At 39.3% G+C, this 19,054-nt stretch overlaps 1 long non-coding RNA gene across 1 annotated transcript; it reads right to left on the minus strand.

The window, feature by feature from the left end:
* Positions 1 to 807: 807 nt before the first annotated feature.
* LOC148419887 (uncharacterized) lies at positions 808 to 8,323 on the minus strand. The gene is made up of 4 exons (XR_015866409.1): positions 8,254 to 8,323; positions 4,817 to 4,980; positions 1,428 to 1,538; positions 808 to 1,356 (listed from the first exon to the last, which is right to left on the minus strand). It is a non-coding gene; the product is annotated as an uncharacterized LOC148419887 (long non-coding RNA).
* Positions 8,324 to 19,054: the final 10,731 nt, after the last annotated feature.

Below are 19,054 nucleotides of genomic sequence, written 5' to 3' on the forward strand. Positions count from 1 at the left end.
ATATTTCATTACTGTACTCTGTTTGATTTTTCAGGTCGTATTTTTTACTTTTTTCCACCTTCTGCATGAAACGAAATGATGTAAAATGGACATGCTGTGGAAAGATGGATAGAGCCAATCACAGTTGAGATCTGGAGTGATTGATATCTGGGAGCAAAATGTGAATCAAGGGAGTTTTGGCGACCAAGGTCACAGATTCAGAAAGGTAAGATACAGAACTTCTCGTGAAAAAATATCTGTCTAAAACATACAGTAAGTCAGGTGTATTTTTTTGCAATAATTATTTTTGTGCTATTTATATCAAAAACATTTAGGCAACCTCCACCCTTTTTTCCTTCTTAGTGCAAGCAATACAAGTGAAGTAAATAGATGATGTAAGTCAGTGTAAATCGTTACACTTATTAAATATACAGGGTGATCGAAACTTTTATAAATACTGGCAATTTATTCATATATTATAATAGGCCTAGGTGATAAATAATTTTTTTGTTTTTTTTGTCAGGGACAATTTTAAAAATAAAATCTAAATTTTCCTTTGTTTCCCTCACACTCACGCCAAACAGAAGACGAGCGCAACATGGATATGACTAAAGAAAGCAAACTGTTTCTAAATTAAAGTGGTTTGCAAGGCGTTTGGATTCGCGGCGACAGACGTGGAGCAAGTACCGCTCCGATGTTTGTCCAAAGCCAGTTGCAACAAAATAACTTATTTCAGCAACTATAACAGAAGCAACAACCTGGGTATGTAAAATGCAAAATTTTGCGAGAGAAACAGGACATACTACTAGTGCTGTTATGTATTTTTTACCCCCGTTCTTATTTTTTACCAAATGATTAAAGTTATAAGTTGTAATGGTTGAAAAACGTTTTATCTTAGTCTCATTTATTTTCATTCTTATAAAAACTTGAAATTCGCACAGAGATATGAAGACTTTTTTTTTTTTTCACTGTAATTGGGTCTAAAAAGGATCTGAGTACTTTTGTCACCTTTGTAAATACGCCTCCTGCTTCTCCATCAGGCACAGGTCTCGAACACAGTGAATGGATTTTTAATAGCGGTGGCACACCTCCAAAAACGCCTCTCTAAACTGTGAAGGTTAGCCAACTGGGGTGGGCGACGATCTCCCTGGCGCCCGGAGTCAATTTGTGTCCCGCGTCTTGGCCTTTTAGCCCTCAAGCTGTTTGATCGGGCTGCGCCGGCTTTGCCGTCTGCTCCGCCGCTTTGCCGTTTTCCCGTTCGGGTCGCTGAGCAGCGCCGGTCGCCTCACTCCGCCGGTCGGCTCGTCCGCCGAGGCCCGGCGCTGTTTTCACTCGGCTCGTCTCATTTTGGAGAGGAGGGAAAAATCGACTTCAGCTCTGGAAGCGAAAACATGTCAACGTTAATTCGAAAATCTGAGCGTGTGTGTCGGAGTTTAATAAGATTTCACCTGCTTGAATTTCCTTTTGTTTGCGGTGAAGACCAAGTCTCCAAACACACAGAGAGGCAGGGATGAATTGAATACTTTTCAGCTCAGGTGCAGCGTGCTGTGACGTTATCACTGCACAGAAAGATCGTGGCGGTGTGATTTCCGAATGACAACGGCGAGAGATTTTGGCTGAGCTCCACAAAACAATAATACACGCGGTGAATTTTGCCTCCAGACGCTTGGGCCGATTTTCTCCATCTGACTGTCTGACTGCCTGTCAACTTGAACTACACCTCATGGAGCCTAAACTCACGGATGGGCCTAAACTCCCTTAGATCCTGCCAGTGCTATTAAAATTTTTAGCTTCTGTTGTTCTCCTCATTGTAAAGAAACCCAAGGCTTTCTGTTGTAACAATAACTTGTTTACATTGTCAAGTTGTGGCCTACTTTATGTCCAAAACAGGAAGAAAAAGCACCAGGCTACTTCCTGGTTGCTTAGCAACCACAACCAAATATGGGCATGCTTGTGCTGCCCCGCACTCTAACTGTATTTCAAATCAGAACTCATAATAACCAGTGGAAAGGAAATATTTGAGCATAACTATTGTCCAATTAATCTTGAAAAAGTATTTTCACTCATTCATGTCAATAGTCACATGTTGTCGTTACACATATTGCGCCATTAAATAAATGGGTTTATAATGAGATAATCTTGTATAGTAGAGGGTTTTAGCACATCTACTGGGCAGAGTTTGAGGGAGATGCTAATTTTTCCAGGAAACATATCAGCATTTTCTTGTAAGAAAAATTCAGAAAATTCAAAGTTCTTCAAATTGCTTCTTGGTTTTTCATTCTTTCCTTGCTCCTCTGTAAAAATAAACCTTTTCACCAAGTGGTGCACTCCTATTGGCCCTTAGAAAGGAGGGACGAAAAATGGACCCCGGGTCGTAGTTTGGACACCTCCCGGCGTAAACAAATACTGTTCCAAATGAAAAAAAAAAAAATCTTCTCATATAGGTTCCAAACTGAGCTCCCTTGCGTCTGAGAGAAATAGCATCTTAATTTTCATTTTCCTTTTCTCTGATTTAACTGTGATGAATATTTTATCAGCCTTTTATTGCAACCTTCCCTCTAGTGAAGCTTTGGAAAGTTTCTTCTTTCTCAAAATGCTCTGAACATTTTTTCCTTGCTTTTCAACTGAAGAGGTCCGTATCCTCGTGGACGCAAAATTCGTATCCAATATACCTGCGCAGTACAAATGATCGCAACCTAAATATACCGTATCGTATATTTCTGCCGAGACGACGTCAGATTGACGGTTCGGAATGAAAACTTTGCGCAACGGCTCTCGAGTTGATAATACCGAAAAGATTTAGTATAATAATTACAAGTTGTTGCCCGAGAATAATCACGGCAAATTGCGCCTCATCTGCTTTGCGCGAGTTGAGCGTAGGAGATGGTGTTTTTAGATTTTGTAATTGCTTTCGCAACACTTTAACAGTTCAAATGGGTGTTCTTGGAGATGATGTATGCGCACAGAGTGAGCAGTGTGTAGATTAGAGCAAACGAGAGAGGAACAAAGATCGAGAGAGAGAGAGCAAAGATGCGTGTTTTTTTATTTGTCTATATCGTATATACGTGCAACGTTATATTTGTGGGACGCACCGTGGGCCTTGGCTTACATAGGATTTACCCTGAATGCCAGATGATCAAAAGCACGGACGTTTGAACACTCGCAGCAACGCCAATAAATTATCATCTTATTTACTCAACATGCACTTTGCGCAATGTTTTCCAATTCGTAGTCTTTTCGATTTGATCCGGGCTTTGCCGGCGACAGCGTTTCTAGAAAGTACAGCTTGAATTGCCTTTTAAGCACGCGTCAAGATTATCAGGAGGGAGGAGACCTATTGGGCTAGTGATTATTTTCTTGACATTTAAAAGATGTAAAATGTCGGATGGGCATGTTGGAGTGTCAAATAATAAAGTCAACAACAATAAAGCCCCTAAGGCAGGTTTTCAATAGTTGTACGCCAACCTTAGCTCATGATGGATTTTCTTATTTGAAAACACACTCACGCTTTCGACATTCAATTGGCCTTGACGTTGTAGTTGTTCTATTGCAGGCTAATATTGAAATAGGCAAAGTTTTGTCATGTGGAAAAAATAGTGTCGGCTTTGTTCCAACCATTATATAGCCAGAAGGATTTTTGGCAAATACCTGATAACAATCAATGGCACTTTCTGTCTCGCTCTCCTATCGTCCAATCGTTTGAAGATTTCAAATATATGCTCCTAACATTAGCCCAGAAAAAGAGGAAAAATAAATCTCACTTGTATAATGGTCAATGGCATTGAATGAGTTAATTTATCAATTGCCAGCCTTGCAAAAATGAATCTTTGACATCTGTTGCTAGGCATGGGCCTATATAAGATTCTCACTGCATGAGCAAAAATATCACGATTCATCATCTAAAATATGGTACGTTAAAATATTTTTATCATATTTAGTACAAATTAATTAAAAATTAAATACATTAATAATCTTCATGTTTTTTAATTGTTCTTAGCAATTGCCATCTAATTATTTTCAGAGGTGTCTCGTTGAGTCAACTCTGCAAGCACTAGTGATACCGTGTCACTGCACTGCGCTTCCATGGACATTCAGTGTGAGGGGCACTAGACTATGAAAAAAATCATCTAAAAAATCTGATATATTTTCAGAATAACTTTGAATGTTATCACTTGGAACTTTTAAAATTGGAAATTGGGATTGTTTGACTTTTTGAACTTTGGAAGTATGCCTAGTAGTGAATGAGTTAACACTTATACTCAGGAGAAGGATGGTCTCCGGAAAGCTAACTAGATGTTGGAAAAAACTTCTTCTTGGTCTTAGTTTTCCAAAAGGTCTTTTTACTTGCGGATAAAACTTGGAACACACTTTGTTTTGTCGACCATGATCTTGCAAACGTGGCCTAGCAGGGCGGCACGCTACAAGCCTCATTACTCAAGAAGTAAATCCACTTTTATTAGCTTCAAAATGTTATGGCCTCATTTACGCTTGCAGAACTGAAAAAAGAAGCATTTTTCATTTGTCACTGTCGCTTGAACCAAGATGATGTACGTACCCCTAATCTGGATTAATTTCAGCCGGATCCACCCGCTTTTGATAAAAGTTAGCAAGAGTAGCAACTTTTTATAACTAGCATGTTAGCAAGAATGGTACTAGGACTTTTCATACCTAGCACAGGCCTAAAGGCCTTTTATTTATTTTTTTAATAATAATTATTATTAATAACAAAAATGTACTTTTGTCAAGCGTCGCCTAATTGCCTCTTTGTTGTCAACAACAAGGCTGCGTGGATAATTTTTTCGGCGAACTTTGACACATTATGAAAAGACAGCTTTACCTGTCTCCTTCAGCCCTTAGACGTGTGTTTGAAGAAGATGGCGCAGATGTCGGCAGGTGTGGGGTAGGAACGGCGAAGGGCAACCGTCCACGCTCTGATCTCACAATCGTCACTTGTGTGAAGAACATCCCAAGTAAGATGATCAGCAAATCATCTCTGAAAACCTAACCATTTCAAACAAATTGAATGGGTTCAAAGATGACTACCCCGTTGAAGAGTTATTATGAACTATAAAATTAATATGTAAACTGATAAATGGTATAAAATTTTAAGACAATAGGAAATGTGACGTGAGATTTTGGCGCAACATCTGAACTGCAGTCACCCATTTGTATATAGAATAGTTACTTTTAATAACTTCCACTAAAGGGATATTTGTGTAAACTGGGTGGAAGTCCCTATTATTTTTTTATTTTTTTGTTTTTCCCCTGAACTTCAGTCACCCATTTTAGCAGGGTAAAAATCCTACCTATTGTGGTTTCTCCTTTGAGGATCTGTTGGGTCCATTTCAATGTGTAAGTAGCATGCTCTTAAGCCTGCTCAATATGAAAAGGGTCTTCATATAACTTTTCTCTTTCATTCCCCTTACTATATAAAAAGCACGGAATTGAATTGACTGTAGAAGTTTGTCGGGATTCGTCAAGAACTCCAAATCAGTGAATCATTAAAGAACCCAAAAGTGGGTCAGCACCAAACGTTAAGCGTGTAAAATATATCTTGGTGAATTTTTAAGACTTAACATAGAAGAAATTTCTAACTTATGATAGGAATATCAGTTACCGTACCTTAAGAAATAAAAATGTACTTGGGTACATTTCTTAAGGTACGGCGTGTAACTGTTTTCACATTTTGAGATCATTTCGGAAGACTGCCTAATTCTAAGCACCTGTAATTTCCACTAATGTCAACAAAGACCGGCGCTTCTACCGCGAAAATTACAATTTCCATCGTATCGGTAACCATGTAGCCAAAGTAATGAGGCCTTCGGGGACCGCGCGGCCATTATTCATGACGAATGTCTGAGCATCTTTTCCCGTATGTTCAATAATTCTTTAAAAAGTTTTCCAACACGCGTGGCTCCCCGCACGGCACGCTTCTCTATGTTGAACGCGGTTAAGAGTCGACGGCGGGAGACGGCGGCGCCGCCTGATACGATGAGAACGAAAGTCTTTGAGGAACGGCGGCGATCGTCATCTGCCCCGAGATTGCCGAGCGGGCTGACATTTTGATTTCTTTCCCGCGAGCTTGATGTTAATGATTTGGCTTTGGATGGGGGACCGTCACAGAGTTGCAGCCGTATGAGTGCAATTTCCGTCCCGGGGATGAAAGCGCATCGATTGCCCTCTGATGGTTTTATGGGGGGGCCGCTTTCATCCAGACGGAGACGTTATTGAACCGCGTTTGTCACTAATGTAGGCCCGATTCCGTGTAACTGTATCAATGCGAGTGCGGCAAACGCTCGATACGCTACACTCGCGCGTATGATCAAACTAATTCATTAGTGCAGATCGCCGCATACGCCGTCCAAGTACGATCATTTCGTATTTAAAACAGAACGCGACCTTACTTGACCCCGCGAGTGAATGACAGGGAGACGACGGGCAGCTACGGGGGAGGGTTGCAAAGAATTATGCTGTATTGCCAATAATTGATTTTTAAATCGTAATTACACCTTTCATTAAGCAAACCCTTCTGGATTCACTTCGGGGGGTTCTCCCTCCCCACTGGCGTACAGGTGCCATGATGGCGCCGTAAACTTCGCCGTCGTGGAGACCTTTCGCTGTCGAGATGGATTTTGAAAGCCCCCGCGGCTTCTTTCGCTGCGCGGGTAGGGAAAACATGTTTAAATTTGATCAAAAAAGCTTTCTACGTTGATACGTTTTGGCGGGATCTGCTGTGAATCAGTCGTACCTAAAATCAACTTAAGCGGCGTACGCTCGTAGCAATCGGGAGGAATTTGAGCGTTTCCGCCCTCCCTACTCTTCCAATCAGAGTCAGTGTAGCGTGAATCGCTCGCTACCGGATGTAAAATTAATGAGTTGCTTGATCGAGAGCAGGGCGTCACCATCCGACTTCTGGTTGAGTTCAAATATTACTTTAAATCTAGGGCTGTGGTTCAAAACCTTACAGTGATGTACCCCCCTGGGTTTTTGTTTTGTTTTGTTTGTTTTTCCTTTTTTCCAGCCAAGTACCCCAAAACCAGCGCAAAGCATTTTTGGATTAAAAAACAAAAACAAAACAGAATGCTTTGGCATTAGTGTCACTCGGAAACTGAATTTGTAGTGGTATTTCTAGGGTATATTTTATTCAGAAACTCCGGAAGACAAATTGTGTTTTTTTTGTTTGTTTTGCTGCAAAACTGTATCACTAATGTGCCTCAGCATAAAACTTAGTTACTATAACACAATTTAGAAATGAGTAGCTTCATGTTCTAATCAATTTGCTCTTAATTTGAAAAAGATATATATATATATATATATATATATATATATATATATATATATATATATATATATATATATATTTTTTTTTTTTTTTTTTTTTTTTTTTTAACCTCACATTTTCTGAATATCATCGCATGTATAATCTAGGAAAATAGCCAAGTTATAAATGTACAAACCCAGCATTTGATTTTCCCACTAAATCCTCATGAGAATACAGAAACATGTCGTGGTTGTCACGTTGAAGCTTATTTAAATATTTTCCCTCCCTGTGTCAACTATCTGTCATCCATTTTTAATGTCTATACAGCAGCAACACCCCCAAGGGAGGCTTTACCTCTCGTATCATACGTCATGATGCAGTTCAGGGTACCTCATTATAACATGGGGTGTACATTCAATCGGAAAGAACAAAAAAAAAAAACAACCTCGGGGGAATTTCTTTTATTTTGCCGCGTACATGTTAGCGAGTCGCGTGCTTTCGAAGGGTCGTCTTTGTCAAAGATTACGTTCTTAGCATCAAAGCGCAATAATATATGATCTTCCGCATACGGGTTCTTAGCGTGTACAAGTCAAACATTCTCTTTAAACATAAAACGAGACATGAATATTTTTAAACGCATTCCCAGGTGTGTCGATAACGGCTGCCTGCCATTCTTTTATCCAAATGAACATAAACAAAGGAAGGATTACAGGACATCTCATATCCACTTGTCATACTTCTGACTGGTTTTTGTTACCATGACGACTGGGGGCAGATCAAGGATATGCGACAAAGTGAGCAGCTTCTCAGTACTCACTGTCATTACAGAAGCCTGATTTGATTGCATTTTCACTTGTGGAAGCAGCACTTCATCACCGAGCTACCGAATTTGACTTTGCCAGTTAGTATTATAATGCAGGATTGTGTAAACACAAATGACTGACGGATTTTCATTATCATAAGCTAACGCTAGTTAAACCATGCTAGTGCTAATCCGCGTGAACACGACTTACCTTTTAGCTTTAAAATGAAAGTATTTCCATGGAGTCCTTCAACTGTACTCAGATACTCACCCAACCTAGCTTTAATGGTGTGTCAAAATAGTGGGCGGAGCTATGTAAATTTGAGCCACTATTGCATCACTAAGTCGGAAATACAGAACAGCCATCTTACAAATACATTTTCAAAATTTGCAGGTAATTAAATAGTGTTTAACTGCACACTTAATGGACTGAACTTGCCAAGTGTTTGGCTAAAGATGTGTCTAAAAAAAAATGGCTGGACTATAATGAATTAGGTACTATAATAACCATTTACTTTCACACTTAAAGTAAGGGGTTCGGTTACTTTTGTACATAAGTATCTATATTTTTGTATATAATTATCTAAACTAATCCATTACTTTAGTACCAAATTCATGTAGCCATTTTTTGGACCCTTCATTTGCCAAAAATAAATATATAAAAAAATATACAAAAATAAATATCTGGGACTCAATGTCTGGGAGTCTTATATATATATATACGTATATATATATATATATATATATATATATATATATATATATATATATATATATATATATATATATATATATATATATATATATATATATATATATATATATATACACACATTTATATAATATATATATATATACACACATTTATATAATATATATATATATATATATATATATATATATATATATATATATATATATATACTGTATATATATATATATATATATATTTATATATATATATATATATATACAGTATATATATATATATACAGTATATATATATATACAGTATATATATATATATATATATATATATATATATATATAAACACTTGAAAAAATTGATACTCACTATATATACTATAATCACTATATACACTATAATAAGTTGAATTTGAATGCGGGCTAGTAAAGCGGCGAGGGGGGAACCACACCCCGAGACTGCCGAGCGCGCACGTTTGCCCGCGGGAGGCGTGACCTCTGCTCCTTGACAGCGGAAATGTAAATACGTAAGGCGGCCGACCTCCGCAATCCAAATTAGCGCGACGCGAGGTGAGCCGCGGGCCAGGGGGGCCAAGCGCATTTACAGTGGTAAAAAATCTAAAGCCGTATGCGTGTCAAGAGGTCTAATTAATTCCTTCATTACAATAGTTGAGCAGAGGTGATTTGGGGAGGAGTGACACTTCCTCTCCAAAAATACCCGGAAAATAAAAGCGAGGCTTCCATCTAATGGTCCGGATTCAAATGATGTTTGCACAGCATGCTAAAGGCGACCACCCACAGGACTTTTTTTCATCTTGTCCAATCCAATTTGCACTTTTGTTCCTCAGCTCCTCTCCTTTTTTTTATATGATTTGATGCATCTTTTCTCCCCCTCGCCACCTCTTCTCCCAACTAAGACCCGCAATCCCCTCAGATCTCGAGAGGCTTAATCAGTGTCTGTGTCAGACTACTTCGTGGCAGCCTTCGGCCGCGGCGGATATTATCCATCTTTTCCTCCTAACAAATCTGTCAATCCACTCGACAGGAAATGAAAGTTTTCCTTTTTGCAGACGAGCAAACTGTTTGCATCTCGGACAGAGATAAATCCAGGCATTAAAAAAAAAAAAGGCCACCGCGACAGGCGGGATTCTAAGGTGAAGGCGAAGGGAGTAACAACAAAATAAACTATTACAACATATGCGATAGAAAAGTGGGGGGTAGCTCTTGCTTTGATTTGGCCTCATTTGCATAAACCCTCCCAACTATGCTTTTAATAAGTGATCCTCACCCAGGGAGTTGCCGGTGCATGGCTTATTAGCATATTCCACACAACACACAGTGGAAAAGGGATGTGGGAAAAGTGGTACAAGGGCAAATTGGAAGAATGCGATGAGGAAGAGGAGGAGTTGCGCCTGCGTGCGTCGGATAGACCTGTTTGTTTTCAATTTTATTGAGGCCCAAATCCAATCCTTTATGAGTCCTCTGCTAATTGGCTAATAACCGCATTGCGTTACAGCGCCACCTCGCGCTTTTTTTTATGATGTTGGAAAGGTTTAACGTGACGAGAAGCAGCAGAGCAAGAACCGCGGGAGGCTAATGGCTCCTCGGGGCACCGATGGACTCGGATGAAATGTGTGCCATCATCCAAAAGGACTTCAAAAAAATACATATTTTATTCCTCGCGGCGATTTATTTTCTTTTCCCGGCGCGTGAAAAATTCGAATAAATGCACTTAAAGCTGTCACACGAGAACGCATTGGGGACGTCATCACGTCTTTACACACTAGAGGGGGCTAAATCATTGTATGAAGCCGATTCCATTCACTCAGCGTGTGGAGATAAACAGTAGTCCCTAGGAAAAAAAAAATAAACAACTAACGGAATCAAACCTCCAAGCTCATCGCCTTTCGAAGGTAATACCCCAGAGAAGAAGTGACTTTGACTGCCGCATGAAAGAATTAGCGCAATGAAAAAGATAGAGAGCTGCAGGTCCGCACCTTTGGGGCCTGCGTGGCATAAGAGGGAAAGGCAGCTAATTTGTCACAACCTTCATTTGCATGCATTTCAAAAGGACTATGCAAAAAGAAAGAAACTAATTGGTGGCTCGGTGAATGTGTGTGCGCATGTGGAAAGAAGGCAAGTGCCTGCTGAATATTGGCAGGAACAGGAGCACGGGTCTATTGTTTAATTGCCTTCCAAGGGAAGAGCGGGAAAAAAAAAATCTCATTAGTCGCAAGAGCAGAATCGGATTTCATAAAAAAAAAAAAAAAAAAAATGCACCTGAAAATCAACAGTTGAGTGACTGTTTTCAAATTTTGCCGGGAGGGAGAAAAACATTCAGACTGTGAAGTTTCACTTGACGGCTTGAGGAGATACGTCACCCACGCACAATAGCCTCGCGCGGCTCATTTTCAAGACGGGCAAAAATGTGAAAATGATGATGCCTCCTAACCAATCGTTGTCTAATTTATTCGTGATGCCACATATTGGTTTTATTTATACCAAGTCGTCAGAGTGAGATTTAAAGTCATCGTGAGGAGATTTAGCGTGACGATATTTTAAATTGTCGAGATTCAAAGTAGTCGTGATGAGATTTAAAGTCGTCAGGGCGAGATTCAAATTCATCGTGGGCAAGTCATCGTGCCGAGATTGTCGCCATTTTAAATTGTCAAGATTTGAAGTTGCCAACAGCTGATTTAAAGTCTTCATGACAAAATTTAAAGTTGACCTGAAGCAATTTAGCCTCGACGAAATTCAAAGTAGTCGTGATGAGATTTAAAGTCGTCAGGGCGAGATTTACATTCATCGTGGGCAAGTCATCGTGCCGAGATTGTCGCCATTTTAAATTGTCATGATTTGAAGTTGCCAACAGCTGATTTAAAGTCTTCATGACAAAATTTAAAGTTGACCTGAAGCAATTTAGCCTCGACGAAATTCAAAGTAGTCGTGATGAGATTTAAAGTCGTCAGGGCGAGATTTACATTCATCGTGGGCAAGTCATCGTGCGAGATTGTCGCCATTTTAAATTGTCATGATTAGAAGTTATCAACACCCAATTTAAAGTCTTCATGACAAAATTTAAAGTTGACCTGAAGCAATTTAGCCTCGACGAAATTCAAAGTTCTTGAGATTGAAAGTAGTCGTGATGAGATTTAAAGTCATCAGGGCGAGATTTAAATTCATCGTGGGCAAGTCATCGTGCTGAGATTGTCGCCATTTTAAATTGTCAAGATTAGAAGTTATCAACACCCGATTTAAAGTCTTCATGACAAAATTTAAAGTTGACCTGAAGCAATTTAGCCTCGACGAAATTCAAAGTTGTCGAGATTTAAAGTCGTGAGATTTAGTCAACCTCATGAAATTTTAGGTCGTCGTGAAGAGATTTAAAGTCACCGTTATGAGCTTTGAAGTCATCATTATGGGATTTACAGTTGATAATCATATTCCAAAGTTGTTTCAGGTCATAATGCGGGAAGCCCATTGATTTCGAAACTGGAGTAACTGAGGTCAATTCACGTTTTTCGCTTGATTCTCCAATTCCTGTGGGGTTATTTCACTGGACGCAGTAAATGAGCCCTGTTGATTTTCAATGATATCATATGAACGGTCCACACACATTTTTCTCATTTAGTCGTGTGTTTTCCTTTAACTCAGCAAGACATCGGATCTGTTTTAATGTAAATCTCCAGCGATTCATATCTTTCGCCACACACTCTTGCAGAATTTTATCTTTTTAATGACTCCCATAAACTACAGCGCATTAATTTTTATTTAAAAAAAATATATATATTCATGGTCGGAGTGCAACATGAAAGGGGCGCGTCCATACTAGTCACAATATCTGTCTTGGGCACATGTGTCTTTACTCACCACTATAAAAATGACTTCATCCCCACATGTAAACACACGCTCGGATTAAATAAATTTAAATCAACAACAGACATGTGCTTGAAACAAGTGACTGGCTGCAGAATGAAGCCTGGAGCAGATATAGCGAACGTAAAAAAAAAAAAAAATTAAAAGAAATCAGTGCACTTTCCCCTGACTAAAGACCAAATGAGTCCCCTTTTTTTCCCCACCAACGTGTTTCTCATAAATCATGCTAACAAGAATGTAGCTTAATCAGCAAAGGTACAGATAAGAAAATGGCTGTGGTGTCATTCTTGGTTGTCAAGGAAACTAGTTAGCAACCACATGCAGTTGGAAGCATAAAATCTGTCTTCTTATTGGCTACTTTTACAAGCTGCATATTTACATCCGCATGCACAAGACAGCTGTTGATGTGTAGTGTGTATATGCGCATGTATACACAGTAGTTAAGATATATATACAGCATGAAGTATGTGTCTCAAATTCTGTCCAACTAGTTCTTAAGGAACCATACTTGGTTGCTTAAGTGGGTGTTAAAAACGGACCAAACATGCCTCATTGTGAGGCCCAACTAAAACTTCATTTCTTCTCCTCAGCTAGCAAAAATACATGAATCATTATCATATTGAAAAAGAAGAACAAAAATATAATAGTGAGTTTTAATTTTGACGATATAATTAATTCAACTTACTTTAAAGGTTTCAAGATGTTTATTGACACAAACAATGACATAACTGCCTTTAAGTTTGCCTCCTAAGATAGGCTAGCAATTAGCATCTGCGTTATGGCATCTGCAACCCTTTAAGCCAGAGGTCCCCAACCACCGGTACCGGTCCTTGAATCAACCAGTACCAGGCTGAAATATTTAAGATTGAAATATTTTCAATAATGATTGTATTTTTCACACTATAAGGCGCATCGGATTAGAAGGCGCACCTTCAATGAATGGCCTATTTTAAAACAGTTTCATATATAGGACGCAGCGCATTTTAAGACGCATAAAATAGAAGCTACAGTAGTGACAGGGGTTGCATAATGCATCCACTAGATGGAGCTGCAGTAAAGGGAATGACAACAAAGCAATCGGACATCAATCAAACTTTTTATTCAGAAACTGAGAATAAAGATGATTTGTGGAAAGTTCTGTCTGAAGCATGGGCAAAAATTCCTCGATTAAATTAAAAGATTATAAGGAGCACCGTTAACGTTTGAGAAAATTGAAGGCTTTTAGGTACGGTAGTCAATTTCTGCTCATAATTAATGCCTGATTATAAGGCGCACCTTCAATGAATGGCCTATTTTAAAACAGTTTCATATATAGGACGCAACGCATTTTAAGGCGCATAAAATAGAAGCTACAGTAGTGACAGGGGTTGCATAATGCATCCACTAGATGGAGCTGCGGTAAAGGGAATGCCAACAAAACAATTGGACATCAATCAAACTTTTTATTCAGAAACTGAGAATAAAGATGATTTGTGGAAAGTTCTGTCTGAAGAATTGGCAAAAATTCCTTTTGATTAAATTAAAAGGCTGTTTTGATCATAAGAAGCACTGTTAGCATTTGAGAAAATTGAAGGCTTTTAAGTGCGGTAGTCAATTTCTGCTCACAATAAATGCCCGATATTTTCTAATTTTCTATTAACGAAAATTTTAAAAAACTTCAAAGTGAGTACTATTACCTTCGAAAGTCATGTTCGCTACAGTGCTCGTATTGCATCGCTTTTGATTACGCAAGCGTTCGCCATGTTGAGGCCCCAATCGGAAAATTTCCAGCAAAGTTGCAACTTTCCCAAGTAGTGTCGTCGACGCACCGACAGAAATACACACGCGTCACACACACTCAAGTGGGGGCTCACCATGACAGTGGCAGCTCATATATTTGGGCGACTCCATACTCGCTCAGCCGAGCATGCAAGCGTGTGATGGAGCATCTGTTTGACACAACAAATGGAAAAGAAAGAAAAAAAAGAATCGTCAAGTCGTACTCTGCACAGCCTCATCCCAAATCGTAACCAATAATGGACACGGCCGTGGAAAATCCCTGACATGGAAACGGCGTAGAGAGCGAGACTATCAACATTAATTCGACAAAAGTATGTTTAACTAACGGTGACGTCCGCGCGGCGGTAGTCGTAGTAGTAAACGCAGGAGGACGCCCGAGAAACTCATTTGTATCGGGAGGAGGTGAGCTGTCAGCCAGCTGTGTCACTGCATGGCCTTCAACTAGCTGACAGCTTGCTATGACTGCCACTCGCATCCGCTGACGACACATCTGCTCCCGTGACACACCGATCGATATTCTGCGGCCCAATGTCATTTATTCGGAATGTCATTAGGAGGACAGTATTACGCCTGTTGGGGACAAGCGTACGCACTTCCTAGAGTTGGCAAGACCACGCCAACTGAGACCCGGACTTTATTTGGACTGAATGTGTCGACAGTGAGACGAAACAATGACTTTTGGAGGTCAAGACAAAGACGTTTGCAGGTGGAGGCAGAGACGAGGCTAAGAGTTTTGCAGGATGACACCAAGATAAGACCTAGGATTAGAGATGTTGACATCAAGACAAGACAAAGACGTTTACAAGGTTGAGAATGAGACAAGACCAAGACTTTGGAAGATCAAGACAGAGACAAGACCAAGACTTTTGGAGGTCGAGCTTTGTCGAGCTTTTTGAATTTTGGAGGTGCAGTCCTAGACAAGACCATGATGTATTTTGGAGGTTGAGACCAAGGCGAGACCAAAACCTTTGGCGGTTGAGACCGAAACAAGACCAAGGCTTTTAGATGTTGAGAACAAGACAAGACAAAGATTTTTGGAGGTTGAGACTGAGATAAGACCAAGACTTTGGAAGATCAAGACAGAGACAAGACCAAGGCTTTTGGAGGTCAAGATAGACAAAAAAAAATTTGAGGTGGAGACCAAGGCAAGACCAAGACCTTTGGCGATTGAGACCGAAACAAGACCAAGGCATTTAGATGTTGAGAACAAAACAAGACAAAGACTTTTGTAGGTTGAGACCAAAACACCAAGGCGTTTAGATGATGAACACGACAAAGACTTTTGGAGGTTAAGGCAGAGACAAGACCAAGCTTTTTGGAGGTGTAAACCGAGACAAGACCATGACGTTTGGAGGTCAAGACAGTGACAAGACAAAGACTTTTGGAGGTGGAGACCAAGACAAGCCCAAGACCTTTGGCGGTTGAGACCGAAACAAGACCAAGGCTTGATTATTTAGAGCAACATATTTGGATCTCAAGACAGAGATTAAACAAATATGGAGCTCACTTTTGGAGTGCCCGAACGAGACAAGACCAAGACTTTTAGACATGAGAACAAGACAAGACCTAGACTTTTGGAGCTGGAGTCCAAGACAAGACCAAGACTTTTGGAATTTGAGACCGAGATAAGACATTGTCTATTGAAGTCCCAGAACAAGACAAGACCAAGACTTTTAGATGTTCAGAACAAGACAAAACCAAGCCTTTTAAATGTTCAGAACAAGACAAAACCAAGACTTTTAGATCTTCAGATCAAGACGAAACCAAGACTTTTAACCGTTGAGACAGTGACAAGATTTTTGGGGGTGAGGTCAGAGATAAAATGAATATTTTGGAGGTCCAGGCCAAGACAAGACCATGACTTTTGAGGTCAAGACAGTGACACGACTAAGATTTTTAGATGTTGAGAACGAGACAAGACCAAGAATTTGGGAGGTTGAGACTGAAACAGGACAACGACATATGAAGGTCGAGACTGAGAAAGTCCAAGGCTTTTGGAGGTCAAAACAGAGTCAGTGATTACGATATGATTCAGTCTGTGATATGTTTCATTTTTTTTCCCCATGCTTTGTTCTGGTTACTTGGCATGAAAAAATATTTCACAAGCGGTATATTATTGAAAAAGCTCAAGAAGACGCCATATCAGTAAATGATTTGTTTGCTCACTGCTGCCTTCTATCACTTTTTTTTTTTAACAAAAGTCTCTTGCTTTGACGTTCCAAATTCCCTCATTGCCTCCTCTCCGCTCAAAACACAAACGGCTACAATCACAAGAACAAAAAGTCCTCACAACGACAAGTTTACAAGACAGTAAAGTACACAAACGCTAAACTATGCTACATTGTGTAACTACTGGCAAATGCACCTGGAAAGCATCGCTCCAAGATCAGGAGATTTATCCTTGTATATACACTCATAGCGCAACAACATTTGCTATACAAGCTAATAAGATCCAGTACAAAAGATCATGATTTTTTTTTTTTAACTCATACAATCCCAAAGCCATTTTTTTTTTTATCCCCACAAGTCCAGAAGTTCAGTCCCTATGTACTAATTATATTCCCGCCCCCTCCCCCCAAAAAACCTAATATACTAATTAATCAATCACTTTAGGTAATTAAGTACTGGAATAATCAATTACTTAGGTAATCACTAATCAATTCCTTTCATAATCAATCAATATATATTATTTTAGTACTACTTTAGTACTATTGTCAGTACTAAAGTACCTTACTAATAAAGTATTAAAGGAATCGATTACTTTTGGTACTAAAGGTAAAGTGCCTAAAGTAATTGATTACTTTAGTTCTTAATTGATTCTAGAGTAGTCCATTACTCTAGTTATTAAATTACTAGAATAACCATTTACTTTAGTAATTACTAATCAATTACTTTTGTAATCAACCAAGTACTTTAGTATTAAAGTACCTTGCTTGCAAAAGTACTAAACTTGGAATCAATGACTTTTCGAACTAGAGGACTAAAGTAACCTAAGTAATCAATTACTTTAGGTATTAAAGTAATGAATTACTTGTACAGTAATTACTAGAATAATGAATTATTTATTTAATTACTAACCATTTACTTTCGTCAGCAATCATATATTTTACTAATCATTAACTTTAGTGCTTACAATAAGTTCCTTGCTACTAAAGTACTAAAACCTAAGCCTAAGTAATCAAGTACTTGAGTTCCTGAATTACTCAAGATAATTAGGAAATAAAGTTCATTTCCTAATTATCTAGAGTAATTCAGTACCATGGTACCTAATTCATATAGTAGCAGCTATTCTTAGGCCGACAGTTGGAAAAATTGTTCAGTAACCGGGATTGAACGTCTAGATTCTTGAAAAACGTGAAAATGTATCTTTGGCACTGAGTGAGTTCACGATGATTCTTCCACGAACCACCGGCCGTTTATTATGCATTACTTATGTCAGCGTGGATGAAGACAAGCATTTCATCTTTATAGCGTGGAGGAGAAATGTTCCGTGTTGCATTCCGGGCAAACAATCTGACGTCAAGGTCAGGATGTTTCTCATCATTGATTAACAGCTGTGACAGAGCCCCGGTGCTATTGTTGCTCTCCTCAGGGGTACGCCCTCTCTAATGACCACCGTTGCAGCCGAGGACACGCTGATGACGACGTCCATCACACAAGAACACTGCTCGGGCCTCAAGACTGTCGCAATGATCCAAAAAGAGAGATTTTACAGTGCGTATTCCTAACTAATATTCTTCTAGCGATTGATTAAATGGGAGTTTTGCATTACCGATATTTCAAACCGGGAAGTGAAACGTCTTGTTTACTGAAGCTGCACCTCTGACCGCGCGGTTGCCTCGTCTTGCTTCATGACGTCGTTTAATACCAGCATGGATACACCACTCTCACTAACTCCCATTCCTCCTATCCAATCACAATTCAGAACTATAGTTCTTCCTGTTGGTGAATCACTTTCTGCTGACATTTATTGTCCCTCTCCGTTGCTCCCAAACACACATTTTCGTCACCTCTGTATTTTCTACAGTAGAACGTTGTCACAATAGCAAAAAAATGATGTTGTTTACTTAGCCGATTTGGTGCAAAATCTCACCTCAACTAAACTAAAAGGGGCGGTAAAGGTTGGTGTGTATTTACTCTCGCACGGGCGGCATCGAGGAGGTGTAGGCGGGGATACAAATTTCTTCTGTCGTCGTAGGAGTTCTTCAAGTCATATTCATGTCCGAAAAAGCAAAAAAATGCTGAGAAATGCATTAATGAGGTAAAATAACACGTTGGGGATGTTTAGGGTGAGAAATCTACTTATAACATGATCAGTGTCAATTTGGACCCGATTTTGGCCATTGATCTATTTCTAGACAGAGCAAACAAAAAGCATTAAAAAAATTATTAGAAGGGTAAAAATTACCCAAATTTCCCAAATATTGGACTCACCTGTGAGTAGGACGCACCCTCAATTTTGGGGTCCAATTCTGGCATTTTCTCATGTTATCGTGTATAGGACACCCCAAGAGTTTGGCAACAATGTACCAGTAAAAACTATAGCAAAACAGATTAAATGTTTTCATGTCCTTAAGTTATATATTTGTCGTGGCTCAAATGTGTTCAGATTTCCCACATTTTGACCTGTCAGTGAATGCCTCGTCAGTGTA

The sequence above is a fragment of the Hippichthys cyanospilos genome, chromosome 8 (genome assembly GCF_059441005.1).
Source record: "Hippichthys cyanospilos isolate Australia breed blue-spotted pipefish chromosome 8, RoL_Hcya_1.0, whole genome shotgun sequence".
In the NCBI taxonomy this organism is placed as follows: domain Eukaryota; kingdom Metazoa; phylum Chordata; class Actinopteri; order Syngnathiformes; family Syngnathidae; genus Hippichthys; species Hippichthys cyanospilos.